The sequence below is a fragment of the Macaca thibetana genome, chromosome 14 (genome assembly GCF_024542745.1).
Source record: "Macaca thibetana thibetana isolate TM-01 chromosome 14, ASM2454274v1, whole genome shotgun sequence".
NCBI classification, from domain to species: Eukaryota; Metazoa; Chordata; class Mammalia; order Primates; family Cercopithecidae; genus Macaca; species Macaca thibetana.
In genome coordinates this window covers 34,050,524-34,070,420 of record NC_065591.1, presented here as the reverse complement: position 1 = coordinate 34,070,420, position 19,897 = coordinate 34,050,524, and the positions used below count along the sequence as shown (strand labels likewise).

Sequence of the window (19,897 nt, the reverse complement as noted above, 5' to 3'; positions counted from 1 at the left end):
TCCCAAAATAATATTTGCTCAACAGACTGACATTAATAGAGAATAAGAGCCTAATACAGAACCCTCTGAATTGGAATATTTAATAATGCTTTAGCAACGGACTTGCCATACCATATTTCCTTATTGAGGATTGGAGTGAAAATGAATAACAACTATGTGTTTACATTTTGTTTTGTTAGTGTTGTTTTAAGTAAGCTTTCTCAATTGTATGCCTGGAAAATCATGTTTGAGTGAACATAAATCTTTAATCCAAACCCTACCTGAAGACTTACTCCTATATTTGACATCAAATAGAGGAAGGGAGGTTCAAAAATATGATCTCTTGAATCTGGATGTGCATATATACTAGAATAATAGTATTAAACCTGTAGACACTTCATCCAATGATATGAGACACAGCTCAGTACATCAGAGATTCTGTTTTGGTAGAGAGAAAAGGCCCAGGAATCTTTTGGTGATTCTGATGATCCTTCTAGATAAGGAGTTGGGAAATGTTTCTGTAAAGGGCCAGATCGTAAATATTTTAGGTTTTGTGGGGGCAGAGGGAGACTACAATCTCTGTAGCAATTACTTGACTCTGCCATTGTAGCATGAAATAGACTATATATACACACACACACATATATATGAGCATGGCTATGCTTCAACAAAACTTTAAAAAACAACAATAACAACACGTGGCAGGCTGAATTTGGCCAACAAGCAGTGGTTTGCCAATCCCTGCCCTAGAATGAGAATCAGTGATAAAGAGTTTTTGAAAAATCTTTTCTTATTTATTTTTTATTATTACACTTTAAGTTCTAGGGTACATGTGCACAACCTGCAGGTTTGTTACATATGTATACATGCGCTATGTTGGTGGGCTGCACCCATTAACTCGTCATTTACATTAAGTATATCTCCTAATGCTATCCCTCCCGCCTACACCCTCCCCACAATAGGACCCGGTATGTGATGTTCCCCTTCCTGTGTCCAAGTGATCTCATTGTTCAATTCCCACCTATGAGTGAGAACATGCGGTATTTGGTTTTCTGTTCTTGCGATAGTTTGCTGAGAATGATGGTTTCCAGCTGCATCCATGCCCCTACAAAGGACACGAACTCATCCTTTCTTATGGTTGCATAGTATTCCATGGTGTATATGTGCCACATTTTCTTAATCCAGTCTGTCACTGATGGACATTTGGGTTGATTCCAAGTCTTTGCTATTGTGAATAGTGCCGCAATAAACATCATTATGTGAAACGATTCCCAAGGAATATATTTGTTACTGTGGTTAAATGATACAAAAAAGCCCTTAATGCTATGAAAACTTAAATATCAAGCTCAACTTCCACACATGTAAGCCTAGGTGTGAACCATGGCACAACATATTGGTCTAAAGCATCTGTTTATCAGGGGAGTTCTCGTCTCGAGAGGAAATGGGTATAGAAGAGAGGGACCACGCTGGAGAATATTTACCAAGTTCATCTATTCTTTACAAAATTTATTTCCAAATGCAAAACTTTCAGAGCAGATCTTTGTTAAAGGGAAGCAAAACAAAACAAAAACAGAACCATGAAACTCTTTGGTGCCACAGCAGGTGAGGCCGATGCTAATGCGTTTTCGGGGCCATGACATTTAGAACTGCTGCCAAGGAACTTTTTATTTAAAAGGTGGGAATTCTTTGCCTTTGAAAGCACCACAGTTGGAAAAAAATCACCTCCACTCTAATATTCAACTTCTAAAGAAGCACTAACTAATCTACATAAAAGGGGGAAAACAGACCGATGCTACTGAAAACCATCACGGCATAATCCCAAAAGGGAAGTGCAGTAAGATATTAAGAAATAAATGGTCACCAAAATATAAGGATACACACATGGGGCCTTTTCTGGAAATAGACAAGGCATTCCAAAAGGTACATTTTAATGAAAGCATTTAGAGGAAATCACCGAAAGTAAAAAGTCAAATTAAGAAAGGGCATTTTCAGCCTGAGGTATTAATATGCAGTGCTAACAGCATCTTTCCCTTAAACCCCACGACATGGTAACAATGGTAGGATTCTTCTCTCCTGTCACCTTTGATGAGAATATCCTGTTTCTTCATTAAAATAAAACTATATGCTTTCGATTCGCTGTTCTTATCTAAAATATATGAAATAACTTTTTGTCAATGGGTTTGATATTTCTGAGATCAATTTTTCATGTGTTAACAAGGGTAGAGATTTCAAAAATTAAAAATTGGAAACAGAAAAGTGGATAAAATTTGCATATAACTGAAAAATCAAATCCCCACCATATAGGGGAGGAGGAAATCAAGTCACTTGGTTCTAAGTACATCTTGTCCCTTTTAAATATAAGAAGGCATCCTCAAATATTCATTGTGCACATGAAAATCTAAGAAGCTAAACAGGAAGGTTTCATTCATCATTTTTGTCAGGCCTTGCTGCTAAGATTTTTAAAACTTGCAACAAACATTAGCCATACATACTTAGGTTGAAGTTGGGTTCATTCAATACCAGTGGGAACCATAATAAAACAATCAAGAAACCAGTCAAGAACAGTATCTGAAATGAAAGAAACAAGAAACATAATGGCTCTGGCAAAGAAAACTGAACAAAATTGTTTCAGGAAAATGGTCTGGTTAGACAAACAGAAGATAAAAAGGAATAAATTCACATCAAGCAGTTAGTTTAGAAACTAAAGGGAAAAAATCCACAAAGATGTACCTGAAGTAACAGATTCCAATGAAACAATATCCATTGATTGTTACCTTCCAAACTATATCAGTTTACTTAAAACTATTAATACTAAGGTTTCAGGCATTGTGCCCTCTCCAAAGCCCTAAGGGGTCACAGTTTAGTAATATATAGTTCTTTTTAAAACATGTAGCCCCTTGTGACCATAATTAAAAGTGCTCTTAATTTTGAGGAATTCTTCAAATGTTTGCTGGCTCAGGAAGCTCTCTTATGGACATCCTAGAGGGGAAAACGGGCTCAAGACCTCCTGCTGGAGAAATACAGTCAAAACAGCAGTGATCCCATCCTACGTGCATCACTAACCAATGATGGATTTTCTTTTTAACTCTCCCCAAAATATTTTAAAGTGTGCCTAGAAAAATCATACAGATTGTGTAAAAATTTTAACTACATGTTAAGATCTTTAAAAATCTATTTTATAGGAGAAAATACTATAGTAACTCTAGAGTTCGATTATTAATATCTTTAGAAAAGGTACAGCAATTTAACCAGCTAGCGTGTTCTGTACCTAATTCATATTGACATTCCAGATAGGTACTAGCCAAAGGGGGAAAAGCCTTTTAGTCCAACCAAACTCTCATTGCTCTGAACTATAGTTCTGCATGTCGTTTTCTCTGTATTAAGAATAGCTAATGATTTAAAAGTGAAGTATATGATATGTGTTATATAAAATGTGCTTAATGAATCAACATGACCCAACAAGAAAACTGAATCTATTAATATAAAAAATCCAAGGTTTTCATGAGATCAATAGATTAATTGATCTATTAATAAATATTTGATCCATATTTTACATGCTGATCAATATAGGTAATACTGTTTTAGCAGAAACAACACGATAATCAGCCTTCATATATATTGACAAGTTTCCCAATGGTCTGTTAATATACAAAAGACTGGGACAAATTACTTATTTATATATACAAAACATGGTTATAAAGGCCAGCTGCAGGTATTTTTTTGGAAAGTGCATTTTAATAAGGTCCTATTCAGTTACAGAACAAATGGAGAAGAAGTAGTTTGCACTACAGAGTTTAGCGCGAGAGCTTTCTCTTTTTCTAACCACGAAATCAATCATTTGTCCAGACTGTGGGAGTCAGAGTTAGTTACTGAAAAGAGCTCCGTATATAAACAAGTCAATAACTCATTGTGTGTTATTGTCGAGCTGAAGAAGTCGGCTTTCAAAGAGCTGCCCCAGCTTCTCTCAGAATGAATGTCACTGTATTCAGGGACTGGGAGAGAGTCCTTTGTTTCTAGCCATTGCTGGCTGCCATTTATGTATGGGAACAGGAGGTGGCTGCTGGGAGAGTGGGGGAAGCCACTATTTGGTATATGGATGTCCAGAAAACTCTGAATTTGGTCAACCTAGTTAATTTGTATCTGGAAATGCATTACTGGAATTAAGAGTGGCCACACAAAAAATATCTGGTAAAAGAATTAAGCAATAAATGAGTCTGTACCCTTTCAAATTGGATAGGACTGCTATTTTTGGTTTCCTACCTGTCCACAAAAATGAATCCAAAATCCAGGCATTGGTTTGAAAAGTTCAGATGCATAAAATCAAACTGGTGGAAAGGTCAACATATCAAATAAATGCTATCTGTTCTGCCATAAATAGTAAGGTTGATTCTTGGGACTATCAAATGGAGTTTTCAAAGTGTGTGTGTGTGTGTGTGTGTGTGTGTGTGTGTGTGTGTATACACATATGCACTCATTTGCTTCTTTTATCTCTATTACACATATAAGTTAATAGAGAAGGTATTATATTTTAGGAATACAATTTCTTTAAAGAATGACTTCATGTGTTCAACATTTGTGATAAATTAAGGATACATTCCAACTATCTTTGACTTAAAATTAATTTAAATGTTTTTAACATTTCTAAAATTAATAAGATATTATAATCTTATTTATTTGATCTTAATAATTGTTAAATACCTATAATTAATTTGGAATCAGACTAGGGACTATGAAGAAGCACAAGACCATGTTTCAAGGTTTATAACTAAACTGGGCAAGTTAAAAAATGGTCTTTTATTGTCTTTTAGCCTCTAAAAGTTTTACAAAAGCTTAGCTCTTGACTAAAATTGTAGTTGTGGGCAAGGAGGGAGTTGGGAACCTGAGCTGAACCAAATTGATGGCACTTTCCCTCATAATTTAGAAAATCATAGCATTAAATAATATGACATGTTTACGCATGCAACAAACTGTACTAGACATTTTTCCAGATACAAATAGGTTAACAGTAAAGTGCAATATGGTTAAGGAGACAATTAAAAAATAATAGCAAGTGAGAAACAATATATGACACAAGGCACATCATAACAGCCAAATGGACACATAAACAATACAATCTATAAGTAAGAAGGACAGAAATACGATTTAGGGATGGAGTGGCTGGAGATGGAGAAGTATAAGTAATATGTAGTATCTGGCTAGAAAAAGATGAGAAGTGGTAATATGGGGCATTATTAATAAGTAATATATTTATTATTTTTAATTAATAATTACATGATGAAACTAGTTCTAAGTAAAATGAGTGAAGTGGCCGGACATGACTTTGGGAGAGGGAGGGGAGAAGACAAGCTGAACCTTGAGGAAGAAGCACAGAGAAAGGGCATGGCTGATCCAATCAGCTAAAGTAGTAGAAGGTAGTATTCATATTGGGAAGCAAAGTGCTAGATGGTTAGTGTGAACCCATACTTAATCTATTTCTGAACTTAAATATAAGTGGAGAATATGTGCCAAGAGCCCAGTCTTACAATGCAGGCAGAACTGAAGATTCAGTTCTCAGCTCTGCATTGGCTCAATTACATTCCCTCAAACTATACATGCTTAACTCAGTGGCAATCTTAGAGATGCCTTAACTAAGTCCTGACCTAGCCCCTACTTTTAATAATGTAATCTCACTTAAGTCCCTCTATAAAGAAATTCAAGAGTGCCACTTCTCATCTTGGGGAAGAGATAGAAACCTTTCATTTATAACTGGCTGTGAATTCTATCTCAGCCATAAATTAGCTCTAAGACATTGAGCATTAGTGATGGTTAATGCAGCCCAAGCTTCCAAAGTCAGGGATTCCTCTCCTATCCTTGCTAATTCTTTGAAAGACGCTACTTTGACCACAGCCTGTAGCTTCTTGAGAGCAGTTTAAGAGAGAAGGTATAAAAGAAACCATCATAATATTTGATAATCAGCAAACCAAAACATAACTATTTTAAAAGAGTATTATTTTAAAAGGGTTATAATTTGTCTAAAAGGACAAAAAAGGGAATTCTTCAAAACTTACTAAGCACTTAAAGAAACTTTTTATTTATTTTATTTTATTTTTTGAGACAGGGTCTTTCTTGCTCTGTTGTCCAGGCTAGAGTGCAGTGGTACAATCTTGGCTCACTGCAACCTCCGCCTCCCAGGCTCAAGCGATTATCCCATGCCCGGCTAGTTTTTTGTATTTTTGGTAGAGATGGGGTTTTGCCATGTTGCCCAGGCTGGTCTCGAACTCCTGAGCTCAAGTGATCCGCCCACCTCCGTCTCCGAGACTGTTGGGATTGCAAGTGTGAGTCACGTGCCCAGCCTTAAATGGATTTTAAGATCTTTTTCCTTTCCTGTTTTTTGTTTTGTTTTGTTTTAAGTAATAATAAATTCTAGCTCTTACACATTCTGTGGAGAAAATGGTTCTAAATTAGTCCTGACTCAGTATCCAGAGTGTAAACTTTTTGCTTAGATATTCTGCCATGACCAGGAATGCCATGTGCTCTAACCTGAATTCAGCTTGCCCTCTCAAACTGCCTCTGTACTGCAATTCTTCCACTGCCACTCTGAGTTTTGGAGGAACTGTGCTCCACAAACAAAGGGGTGGGCCCCTGACCCTGGCCAGGCCAATGAGCCTCTCTTAAGAGATAGTCATGAAGGGAGCCACTTAGAGGCATAAAGAATTAAGAGAAAATCTGTCCCATTAGCAGCACTGTAAAGAGATTTTCCCTTAGTTCGAGATGTCCAGAGTGATTCCCACTCTCTACAGACCCTTTCCTTGGCCTTCTCTTGAATGCCATGGGCTACCACCTGCATCCTATTAAATTCTGGTTTTGCCTAAGTTAGCCTGGATCAGCTCCCATTGATTGCAACCCATCAGCCCTAATAGATATGTCACATATGTCCTCACAGTAAATGTCCCATGAGTTTAGAAGATCTGAGCGAGTCTCTATTCCTTGGAACCTAAGGTATCAAACTCAAATATCTTAATCATGTCACAAGTTTAAAGAAGTCCTTCATATATTATAATGGATAATATAACCGGGGTAATCATTTTTAAATTATCAACGTGCTTTTCTTTCAGGCCTTTGCAAGTACAAAGCTGCCAAAATTAGTCCCCAGGCATCCCTAGAACTTGTCACAATAATATTGTTGCTGGGTGTACAATGGAATTGTGCAACAAGACAATATGCTTGCAAAAAAGGCTGTTTCCTTGAGAGAGAATTTGCCTCTCAAGAAAAACCTTTACTCCTCCCAATTAACATATACACAGCTAAATTTAGAAGGCTCGGCCCACAAATCTCCCCCTTTAAAGTTAAGAGTAAGGACTCTGTCTGTTGTTGAACCTTTGCTGGAGTGAGGAATAAGAAAGATACAACACAGAAATAAAATAAAATCTCCATCCCTTCTGAACTAGAGAAAATACAGGAAGAAGTCTAAGAAAAGGGAGAAGAAAACTCAAATAGCCAGATGAGTGAGTCCTAAATGTTCCTTCTACAGGGTGTAGCTTAGGGAGGAAGACAAGTACCAGGTAAATGAAAGCAAGTCCTTAGGCAGAAGGGGCTTCTGCCACCCTCCCCTTAATATTAAGACACAGGAAGAAGCTATTCTGTAGCAACCTAGGATACAGCCACCTAGACACAATGGCATATCAAAGGCAGGCGGAAGGAGGCCTGAGATTTAGGTTTTCTGAACCACGCTTGGTTTTCATGTGTCCTAGGACGTGGAAGTAACTGAGAGTTAAGCTGTGAAGTTTGTCACAGGATATTGGCAGAGTCAAGGAAAGAGGGCTCTATAGTGATGATAGTGTCACAGACCAGTTAAGCCAAGGTCAAGTGGGTGTTTCAGTCAGAGGTCAGAAGGAGTTTCTGATAACAAAGGAAGTCAAGTTTAGGTTGGATCATCTAGGAAGAACCACCATAAAAAAGGCCTGAGCCAAAAGAATGGGCCACAAGTTCACACATTGCAGGCCAGTGGGGCATCCAGCAGCCAGGTGAACATGGGCCATCCTTCCATCGACCGGCAGCTGCCATGCCAATGTGTACATTCCAAAGGGCAGCACAACATCAGAGGCCTCTTCCCCCAATGCCTTGAGGATATGAAAGTTACACAACCCCTTCTTCCATATTGCACCTTAAGGAAACCAACAGGGAAAAGGAGAGGCTTTCTGAGAGAAATCATGACCTAAAATAACGATTTAAATGACTAGGGCCAGGTATGGTGGCTCATACCTATATTCCCAGCACTTTGGGATGCCAAGGTGGGCAGATCACCTGGTCAGGAGTTCAAGACCAGCCTGGCCAACATGGTGAAACTCCATCTCTACTAAAAATACAAAAAAAAAAAAATTAGCCAGGCATGGTGGTAGAAGCAGGTAATCCCAGCTACTTGGGAGGCTGAGGTAAAACAATCCTTGAACCTGGGAGGCGGACGTTGCAGTGAGCCAATATCATGCCACTGCACTCTAGCCTGGGTAACACAGCGAGACTCCTTCTCAAAAAAAATAAAAATAAAAAAAAAGACTGGATTAAACTAAGCTTTAAACTGATTTAGATATTCAGTTATTTTGCCCCCACTATCCAGTGGGTGAGAGCTCAGGAAGAAAGTAATATTAGTGTCAGAATATAACTCAGTCATTTAGTTATTTTGCCACAAATTATATACATGCATGTGATGTAATATATTGATAGACTAAGCCAAGGAACAAAGACAAAACAGGATTTATAAGACAAAGGAGAGGAATAAAATGCAGCCACACTGCACATCTTTAGGGTGATAAGCTGGCACTTACCAAATTGAGAAGGACAATTAAGTGTATCAAATAAAACATCATAAGTTGTTTATGAATACTCCAAAACATCTTGAGAGTTCAGCTGAGAATCACATGTGCCAGGCTGTCTCTCTATTCATTCTGCTCAAGCTGCCACTTCAGTGAGGCCAGTCCTGCCTCCTTTTCCTTACTCAAATTTTCTCATTACTCTACCCAAAGAGAAGAACCACATTTTCTCTGTCCATTTCTCACCTACTAAAGTAATTATCTGAATCAAAGAACTTGGGAACTGCATTCAGAATTCTGGGATCCAGAAAAAATAAGCCAGATAGGCCACCACCCTTATAGAGCAGAGTGTGAATGTGGCTTGAGCTGGGCATGACGTACCTTTCAGCTCCAATAAGGCTACTTCCGGTAATTACCTAGTAAAGATCTCTTCAGATTGGTTTCCTCAACGTGCTCATTCCTATCTTCGAGTATTTCTCCTGCTTCTCTGCCCATCTGGTATGGACTCCATCATCCAGACAAACCCCATCAATCCTTTGTGGCCCAACATTGGTCCAACCTCATCCATGAAGCTCAATCTGCCTCTGTCCTCTCACCATATGCATACAGATATATGGTTTACGCACTTCATTACTTTTCTAAAATCCTAAAACAATCTGAATTTCCACAATACATCGAGCATCGAGGGCTCAGATAGGGATCGTGGCCCAAATTTCAAGTCAACTAGGAAAGAGTGAATTATGAAATAGGTACTATTGAATAGGACAACTGACTATCACTTTAGAAAAACACGTTAGAGGCATTTTTTTACTTCACATGTTTTTGGTAACTTAAAGATTTAAATATAATAATAAAAGTTATATAAGATAATATAGTTGGAGTAATAAAGTCTAAAAGGAAGCAGGTCTTTCTAAGTCTAATATGGATAGAATTAACGAAATGAAAGTCTGGAACTATACCTCAAAAAGGAACTTTAATAAGATCAAAAGCAACAATATACTCAGAAAATATTTGCGATGTGACAACAAGTTAATATGCTTAATATGTGAAGTGCACTTTCAGACAGATTTTTTAAATCATTCATTAAAAGATAAAAGCCAAGGAAAGTAAGAGCAAAGAAAGTAAACACATAACATAAAAGAAACAATACATGTAGCAAAAGAAAATACATACAAAAAAGTTCAATATTACTATTAATAGAATAATTAAAACTAAAACAATGAGATGATGTGTTTTAACTTACTAAATGGTCAAAAAATTTGATGGATGATAAAGATTAGTGAATTTAAGGACTAGTGAATACATGGAAACTGGTGTTTTTATTTATTGCTAGTGAAAACATAAATGCTACAATTATGTAAAGGAAAATCTGCCAAAGAATATTAAACCTTAAAAATGTGTGCAATCTTTGACTGGGCTCAGTGGTTCATGCCTGCAATCCCAGCACTTTGGGAGGCCGAGGCTGGTGGATCGCCTGCTCAGGAGTTTGATACCAGCTTGAGTAACATGGTGAAACCTCATCTCTACAAAAAATAGAAAAAAAATTAGCCGGGCATGGTGGCACACGCCTGTAGTCCCAGATACTAGGCAGGCTGAGGCAGGAGAATCGCTTTAACCCGGGACGCGGAGGTTGCAGTGAGCAGAGATCGTGCCACTGCACTCCAGCCTGGCGACAGAGCAAGACTCCATCTCAAAAAAAAAAAAAAAGTTTACAGTCTTTGATCCAGAAATTCCACTTCTTTTTTAATTTCAATAGTTTTCGAGGTACAGGTGGTTTTCGGTTACATTGATAAGTTCTTTAGTGGTGATTTGAGATTTTCGTGCACCTGTCACCCAAGCAGTATACACTGTGCCCAATATGTAGTATTTTATCCCTCACCCCCTCCCAATCTCCCCCCAAGTCCCCAAAGTCCATTATATTACTCTTATGCCTTCGCATCCTCAAAGCTTAGCTCCCACTTATAAATGAGAACATGCGATATTTGGTTTTCCATTCCTGAGTTACCTTACTTAAAATAATGGCCTCCAGTTCTGTTCAAGTTGCTGCGAAAGACATTATTTTATTCCTTTTTATGACTGAGTAGTAGTATTTTATGGTGTATGTATACCACGTTTTCTTAATCCACTCATTGGTTGATGGGCACTTGCAAATTGTGCTGTTATAAACATGCATATGTGCATGTGTCTTTTTCTTACAATGACTTCTTTTCCTTTGGGTAAGTACCCATTAGTAGTGAGAGGTGAAGCCAGCCGGACTTCCTGGGTGGAGGGGGGACTTGGAGAACATTTGTCTAGCTAGAGGATTATAAATGCACCAATCAGTGCTCTATGTCTAGCTAAAGGATTGTAAACACACCAAGCAGCACTCTGTAAAAACGCACCAAATCAGCACTCTGTATCTAGCTAAAGGATTGTAAACACACCAATCAGCACTCTGTAAAATGGACCAATCAGCACTATGTAAAATGGACTAATCAGCACTCCGTAAAATAGACCAATCAGCAGGATGTGGGCAGGGCCAAATAAGGGGAAAAAATCTGGCCACCCCAGCCAGCAGCGGCACCGTTCCATGCTGTGGAAGTTTTGTTCTTTCGCTCTTCACGATAAATCTTGCTGCTGCTCACTCTTTGGGTCCACACTACCTTTATGAGCTGTAACACCACGAGGGTCTGCGGCTTCATTCCTGAAGTCAGCGAGACCACAAACCCACCAGGAGGAACAAATAACTCCAGACACACCACCTTTAAGAGCTGTAACACTCACTCCAAAGGTCTGCAGCTTCACTCCTGAAGTCAGCGAGACCGTGAACCCACCAGAAGGAAGAAACTCCGGACACATCTGAATATCTGAAGGGACAAACTCCAGACACACCATCTTTAAGAACTGTAACACTCACCGCAAGGGTCCGCGGCTTCATTCTTGAAGTCAGCAAGACCAAGACCCCACTGGAAGGAATAAATTCCAGACACAGTAGGAGTGCTGGATCAAATGGTGGTTCTACTTTTCGTTCTTTAAGGAATCTCCGTACTGTTTTCCATGGTGGGTGTACTAATTTACCTTCCCATCACCAATTTAAAAGTGTTGCCTTTTCCCCACATCCATACTAACAGCTATCGTTTGTTGACTTTTTAATTATGGCCATTCTTCCAGGAGTAATGTGGCATCTCTCATTGTGGTTTTAATTTGCCAGAAATTCCACTTCTAAAAATTTGTCAACAAGAAATAATTATGGATATGCACCCAAAGATTGACTAAGAGGATGACAAAACATTGCTTGCAATAGTAAAAGGATTGCATACTATGTAAATGTTCAAAAATAAGGGGATTAGTAAAATAAACCTGTAGGGTAGAATATCATCATTTATTTAAAATAGTGCCATGAAATATTTAACAATGGGAAAATATCAGTATATTAAATGAAAAATCAAGTCTCAGAAAGTAAATGAAATTTTAAATATGGATCAGTATGTATAAAAAAGGCACATGCCAAAATATTGAGAATAGCTACTCAGAATAGTGGGGCCATGATGAGTAGTATAATCCTCTTTCTTTTTAATTTATATCAGCTTTACTCAATTAAATTTTCTACAATATCTATCTATCTTTCTATCTAAAAAAAAAAAAAAGAGAAAGACATGCATTAATTTTGTAATAAGAAAGCCTCTTTTTAATACTCCTTTCCTTGTCACCCACCAATATATCTAATTTACTACTGTACTTATTTCTTATCATCTAATCTATGTACACACTTTCTCCAACATAATTGCTTTTCCCTAATTTCCAATCAATTTTTAAAAGATCAAATATAATTCAAAAGAAAACCTAAAATTTATAAAAATAGACAAAAGGAGATAAACTATTATAACCCTTTGCTTTTAAAGTTGCCAACAGTCTACTAAACTTTTGTGAGAATCAAAAAAAAAAAAAAAAAAGAAGGTACTGTAAATTAGTGTAGGGCAATGGAAGATTAATAAATTCTTATTTAAGAATTGCATTAAACTATATTTCCTGCTTCTTAAAAGTGAACAGAAAGGAGAACAAAGATGAGGAAGAGAAAAGGGTGGGATACTCACTGCCTACTCTGTCACACTGTTCTGGGCACTGCAGATACTGTATCATTCAGCTCTCAAAGTAACTTCAGCACGTTTGTGTAAATGATGCTTAAAGAGGTTAAGTAGCATGCTCATGAACACAGGGCAAAGAAAATTGAAAAACTGGGATTCAAATCCAGGCATGTCTAACTTCAACGCTTATGATTTCTAATTCTGTCTTGGATACACCAGAAAATATGATAAAATGAAAAAATAGCTAGCAACAAACTGTCAATTTTTAAATTCAAATTGAAGCATAAAATTATGAAAGCTCAGAGTCAAAAATCAGAATTCTATTAATATGATTTTTTATGATATAATGAGAAAATAAATTACATTTCGAGCCTTTAATCTAGGAGAATTCATTTTGGAAGATTATACAAAAAAGAAACTAGATAAAGATCCACTGGCTGTCTGCAATTATTAATGAAACTTACCTAACCTCTACTTCGTCTCTAGGATTATCAAAAACAGCACCCAATGTTATTATTTTTTCATATCGAAAATATCCATTAATGCATTCTAACACAATACAACAATTCATGAATACTCAGAGGTGCTGTTAACATTTTTGTATTTAATAGTTTAGACATTTTCCTATGCACGTGTATAGAAATACAGGTACATGTAAAGTATGTGAATGTTATGTTTACAGAAATGGTATCACATCGCCATATTAGTTGACAACTTGCTTTTCTGCATAGCAATGCATTCAAATGTTCCTTAAAAACATCTCAAGCAGACAAATAACTATTTAGTCACCGACAGTTATCAAAAGGTGCAAAGGTCAAAAGGTACAAAGGTCAAAAAGTACAAAGTTTCCATTAGAAGGAATAAGTTTTAGTGATCTATTGCACAGCATGGTGATCCTAGTTAATAATATGTTGTATATATTTCAAAATTTTAAATGTGCTCACCACCAAACAGTGATAATTATGTGGTAATGGACATGTTAATTCACTTGATGTCATCATTCCACGATGTGTGTGTGTTTCTCATAACATCACATCGTACCTCATAAATATATACATTATTTGTCAATTAAAAATAAAATTAAATATGAATAATTTTCATTCAACCTGGTTCAATTTTTTCATTTCATGTCTAATTGAAAGCTCTCCCCTCATCACAGTGCAAATTAGACTTGTGACACAAGAAGTTTGGAATAGGGATAGAAGCACATTGTCTTTTTATTTTCATAATCCTCAACTCTGTCGCTAATGAAGACACATCATTTTTGCCTCCATTCCATTGGAGAGAACTTAGTCACATGGCCATTTCCAACTGCAAGTTAGGCTAGGAGATAGAGTATAGTTGTATTTCAAAAAAAGAAAGGAATGATTCTAATGGAAAGCTAAAAATCTCCACCACAGTGTTGCTCTATACAGGGTAACCGTATGATCTACTGTTTAAACCAGGAGTTGCTTGAGAGTGAAATAATTAGGCAGAGATAACAAGTAAATCCTAGGGGTGTTTTGGGGAAATTCTCTTCCCCTATTTCTCTCCTTACTAAAGTCCTCTCTAATCTCCTTGGGTCACCTTTCCTGAGGCAGTTTGTCATCTCCTTTGTGTCACCAAAACAGTGTATTCACAGCTCGAGCACATCAGCTCACACATTTGTTGAAATTATTTACTGTATTTCTACTTTCTACTGTCTTGTGGTGTGCCTACACCTACACTCAGCACCTGTGGCCATCCAAGAGGTTACTGACTCTTCCCATTTCATTTGGTTCTAGTCGAGAGACAACAATCATGGCAAACCATGCCATGATGGGGTGGACTAATTGGCTCAGTCCTGACTAACCACAGAACAGCATAATTAGTTCAGGAATGAGCAAAATTGGAACACTCAGGAATCTTTCCATGGGCTTTAATGTGTGGGAAGTGAGAGAAAAATGGTTTCTTTCACCATCCAGTGAGCCAGCTGCTATTTATCTGTACATAGTGTTGCCATAAGGGAATACAGACTCTAAAGTTTGGATATATTCTCAATACTGGGTCAAAAAATTTTTAAACCTTGAGCAGACTACACCATACATATTCTATATTTTGGATTTAGCTGGTTTTTGAGTTCTAATGTAAGACAAAAACCTGACAATCTCATTGTCCACTCCAAACCCCTCAGTGACTCCCTACTGCCTACAGGTTAAAAACCTAAGGTCTTTATCATGGCATGACTATCTGGCTTCTCCCTCCTCATCTGCCTCTTCTCCCATCCCCTTCCTTACAACTGACTTGCCCTTAGGCTATGTCATAGTTATTCTCATGTTATACAACTATCTCATGTCATCAATACCCCTACATCCTGAAATTATGAGAGACTCTCAAAATCTACTCTTCAAACCCCCATTGCATTATCAAGTTCCTTCCCCACTCTGGGAATTCCTGCCATAGTTACTTGTTATAACCATAAATTCTGTTGTGGGTTGTGGAGAATATAAGGATAAAAAGTAGATTACTGTCGCGGTAGCTCACGCCTGTAATCCCAGCATTTTGGGAGGCCGAGGTGAGCGGATCACTTGAGGTCAGGAGTTCCAGACTAGCCTGGCCAACTGGTGAAACCCCATCTCTACTAAAAATACAAAAATTAGCTGGGCATGGTGGTGGGTGCCTGTAATCCCAGCTACTGGGAAGGCTGAGGCACAATAATCACGAACCTAGGATGCAGAGGTTGCAGTGTGCTGAGATTGTGCCACTGCACTCCAGCCTGGGCAATAGAGCCAGACTCCGTCTTAAACACACACACACACACACACACACACAAACACACAAGCAGATTACCATAACTATGCTGTATCATTCACACAGTGTCACGAGCGTACACACACACACACACACACACACTTGTGCCAATGTTCAAACTGTTGCTCTGCCTTTAATAATATGGTTTGACTCTGTGTCCACACCCAAATCCCATGTTGAATTGTAACCACCAGTGTTGGGAGAGGGACCTGGTGGGAGGTGATTAGATCATGGGGGCAGATTTTCCCCTTGCTATTCTCATGATAGCAAGTGAGTTCTCACAAGATCTAGTTGTTAAACAGTGTGTAGCACTTCCCCTCACACTCTCACTCCTGATCCGCCATGTGAAGAAGGTGACTGTTTCCCCTTCATCTTCCTCCATGATGGTAAGTTTCCTGAGGCCTCCCTGGCCATGCTTCTTCTACAGCCTGTGGAACTGTGAGTCAATTAAACCTCTTTTCTTCATAAATTACCCAGTCTCAGGTAGTTCTTTATAGCAGTATGAGAACAGACTAATAAAAATGCTGTCCCTCAACTAACACTCACACATACACTCAGACTCTGCTCTGGTTTACCTCCAGGAAGCCTGCTCTGACTTCTCAGTCCTAGGCCCAGGAGCCCATCTTTGATTCCCTCTACTGTGCTCCTATATTAATTATGCAGGGTGCTATCACAGCACTTACCATCGTGGTAAGTGGTGTCTCTTACGTGTTGCTCTCTTCCACCAGACTGAGCTCCTCTAAAGTAGGCTCTTAGTATGTATTTATCTCTGCATCCCCCGTGCCTAGCATAGAATAGATATTTAACAAATACCAGTTAACCTGAACAGAGCTGTGGTGAAAATTATGGCTGGGATATATAGAATTATTAAAAGAAATTCTGGAAAGCCCTGAAGTCTGGTGCAATACATAAATATAAACAAAGGAGGAAAAAGAGTCCATTGTCTGAAGCCGTCTTCATCATGCAAACCTGGCCTTTTACAATGTATAAGGTTAGAAAAGGCTGTAAAAGGGAACCCTGGCACTGGATTTCATTACTGGCTCCATTCTCTCTGGAGCCCAACTGTCCATTCCTGCTGAGAAAGGCTAAAGTGGATGCATTAGTATGTCCTATGTGGTTCTTCTTCCCAGGTGTTCAACCTCATGCTCTGAGGGGGCAGGTACCCTACAACTGCCAGTTACCACTCTGACTAGAAGCATTTTTAGGCAAAGGGACATTTATTGGGTAAACTTGTAACTAATATATAATCTCAGAAGATTTATTTTTACTTAGTTCTGACTTTCAGAACCTGATCTGGATTCTAAATTTTTACTGTCCTGCATTTCTAATCCTGTTCATTTTTCAAAAAGAGCTAAAACTTTTGTGGTTCAGAATGGTTTGAATTTGGATACTAAGGAGGAATAATTTACTTAGTCTGAAATGGATTCCATTTTGCTTTCCAAAAAGTTTGACCTCTCAACTTTATCTGGAACCTAGATCCTTTGATATTCTCATGTTCAATATTTGAATTCATCATCATCCATTATTAGAGGAGATATAATTTCTTGAGGACTTATTATGTGCCAGGCACTGTGCTAGTGCTGGCACTGTCTCACTTATCTTTAAGAAAGTCCTGTAGTGGGGAAGAGTCAAGTATGTTTGAGCTATCTGTCCCAAAACATGACCCATTTCTCAAGACACAAACTTTGAAATCTCCACAGAAAAAAATAATCTCCTTCCTTTGAATTCTTTTTGTGTCACATGTACAGAATTTTACATCATCAACATCATTCAAAAAACATTTATTGAATACTCATTATGTGTCAAGGTTAGGAAACAGTGGTTAACAAGCCAGACATTTCCCTCATGGAGCTTAACATCTTAGAAAGAAGGCAGACATAGGACAAGTAGGAGTAAGTGTGACAAGCATAAAAAGAAGTGTGGAATTTAGAGGGAAACTACCCTAGGCTGGAGACCAGACCAGTAAATGCTCCCCTGAGCTAGCAGGTTATGAAGCCAAAGGTGGGCAAGAGGTGACCAAGTCAAGGTGGACAAGGGAATAGCATTCTAGGCAGAGGGGACATTAGAGTCACCTCGTCCACAATATATCTCATACAGTATCTTCATCTTCAATATAACCCTAAACAAATCATTATTGTCATTTTGCAGATGAGAAAAACTAAGACTCAGAGGTTAGACCAGTTAATAAGATTAGAACTCTTGCTGACTGGAATCTAAAACATTTCCAGTATGCTTAGCTCCTTCTCAAACTTGCCTTGCCCAGACCATTTGGATCAGCAGTTGGCAAACTGTTTCTGTAAAGAAACAGATAGTAAATACTTTTTAGGCCTTGTACACCAAGAGGTAAAAACAAGGATAAAATATATGAACTTAAATAACAAGAGGAAAAAGAATTTCATGATGTGTTTTACAAAATTCAAAATACAATTGAGTACAATATTTTGAAATACAGGTCTACTAGTGAGAAGAATGTAATTCCTTTTAGGAGAATAACATTTCACTTAATTAGAGTTCAAAGCTAATGTTTCCTATCATCAAATCAATCGCAAATATTCATCTGTGAAAACCATTCTAACTTTCTGATCATATCAAAACAGGTGGCCAGTCAGATCTGGCCCCCAGGCTTAGTACCCCTGAATTGGAATATAAACACTGAGATCAGTACTGACCAATAATCTAATGTGAGGCACACATGTAATTTTAAATTATCCAGTAGGAGCTGCAGTAAAAAGAAACATGTAAAAGTTATTTTAGTAATATATTTTATTTAGCAAAAGTGTAATCATTTATACATATAATTAATACAAAAAGTATTAACGGACTATCTTGCCATCTATTTTCATACTAAATCTTTGAAGTCCAGTGTGAATTTTACATTTGCAACATGTCTTAATTTGGACTAGACGCATGTCAAGTATAGCCCAGGCCTTGAGGACAGGTCTGTGTCAGTCTAGGCATATATAAATGAGAAAGGTAGAAAATATAAAATCTGTGTTCCACCAAAGAATGAAAATTCTCTCTAAAGATGGTAACTGCTACTCAGCTACACAAAACGTTGTGTGAAAAAGTGAACCGATATGTTGCCAGATGTTCAGATTTTATGATACTTATTCCATACTGCACATAGATGCTCAATAAATATTAAGACTTTCAAGTTAAAACAATAAATGTTTGCAAACAAAATACTTCAAGAATATCCAAGGAATGAAAGTGGATGATAAAAAATAGAAATAATCATATCCATATTTCCAACTATCTTATAAAAATGTTTACCCACTTAGATTTTTCAGTAGTATTTTAAAGAATAAAATTATTCAGTTAAAAATGTTTTAACTGGTCAGGTGGGTGGCTCAATCTCTAATCCTGGCACTTTGGGAGGCCAAGCTGGAGGATCGCTTAAAGCCAGGAGTTTGAGACCAGACTGGGCAACAAAGCAAGATTCCCTCTCCACAAAACATAAAAAGTAAAAATTAAAAAACGAGCTGGGCATGGTAGCACACACCTGTAGTCCTAGCTACTCTCGAGGCTGAAGTGGGAGGATCACTTGAGCTCAGGAGTTCAAGGTTACAGAGCAAGAGCAAGACCTTTTCTCAAAAAAAAAAAAAGTATATATATATACACACACACACACATACATATATACACATATCTATACACAAATATATGGATAAATGAATAAACTATATATATATATGCAATGGAATATTATTTGGGACTAAGATAAGAAAATTCTGATATATGCTAAACATGGGTAAACCTTGAAGACATTATGCCAACTGAAATAAGCCAAGCACAAAAGGACAAATATTGTGTGATCTGATTTATGAGTTACCTAACCAAATTCATAAAAAACAGGAAGCAGAATGGTGGTTGCCAGGGGTTGAGGACAGGGGCAAATGGAGGCTTAGAGCTTAATGTAGAGAGTTTCAGTTTGGAAAGGTGAAAAATGTCTGGAAATGCATGGCAATGATGGTGGTAGAACAATGTGAATATTCTCATGCCACAGAACTGATCAATTAAAAATGATTTAAAATGGTAAAATTTATATTATGGTACTTTACCACAATAAAAAAGTAGCTATAACATATGTTAATAAGAAAAACACTTGTTTTTATTTAATAGACAAATAAAATTTGTATGTATTTTTGGTGTGTAATATGATGTTCTGAAATATGTACATATTGCAGAATGGCTAAATCAAGCTCATTAACCCATGCATTATCTCATATATTTATTATTTTTGAGATGAGAACACCTAAAATCTATTCTCTTAGCAATTTTCAAATATACAAAACATTG

The 19,897-nt window shown here is 37.5% G+C and overlaps 2 protein-coding genes across 6 annotated transcripts in view; one reads left to right on the top strand and one right to left on the bottom strand.

Annotated features, from left to right (window-relative positions):
• DNAJC24 (DnaJ heat shock protein family (Hsp40) member C24) overlaps positions 1-19,897 on the top strand; it is a 940,502-nt gene that overhangs the window by 665,825 nt on the left and 254,780 nt on the right. The window lies entirely within an intron of this gene.
• Positions 1-19,897, bottom strand: part of LOC126936347 (doublecortin domain-containing protein 1) — a 404,995-nt gene that overhangs the window by 276,826 nt on the left and 108,272 nt on the right. Inside the window, exon 2 of one of the 5 annotated variants that reach the window (XM_050759021.1) lies at positions 2,472-2,547. The exons of the other annotated variants lie outside the window; for them this stretch is intronic. The gene's annotated coding sequence lies outside the window, so the exon portion shown is untranslated. The remainder of the gene's footprint in view (positions 1-2,471; positions 2,548-19,897) is intronic. 5 annotated transcript variants of the gene reach the window in all.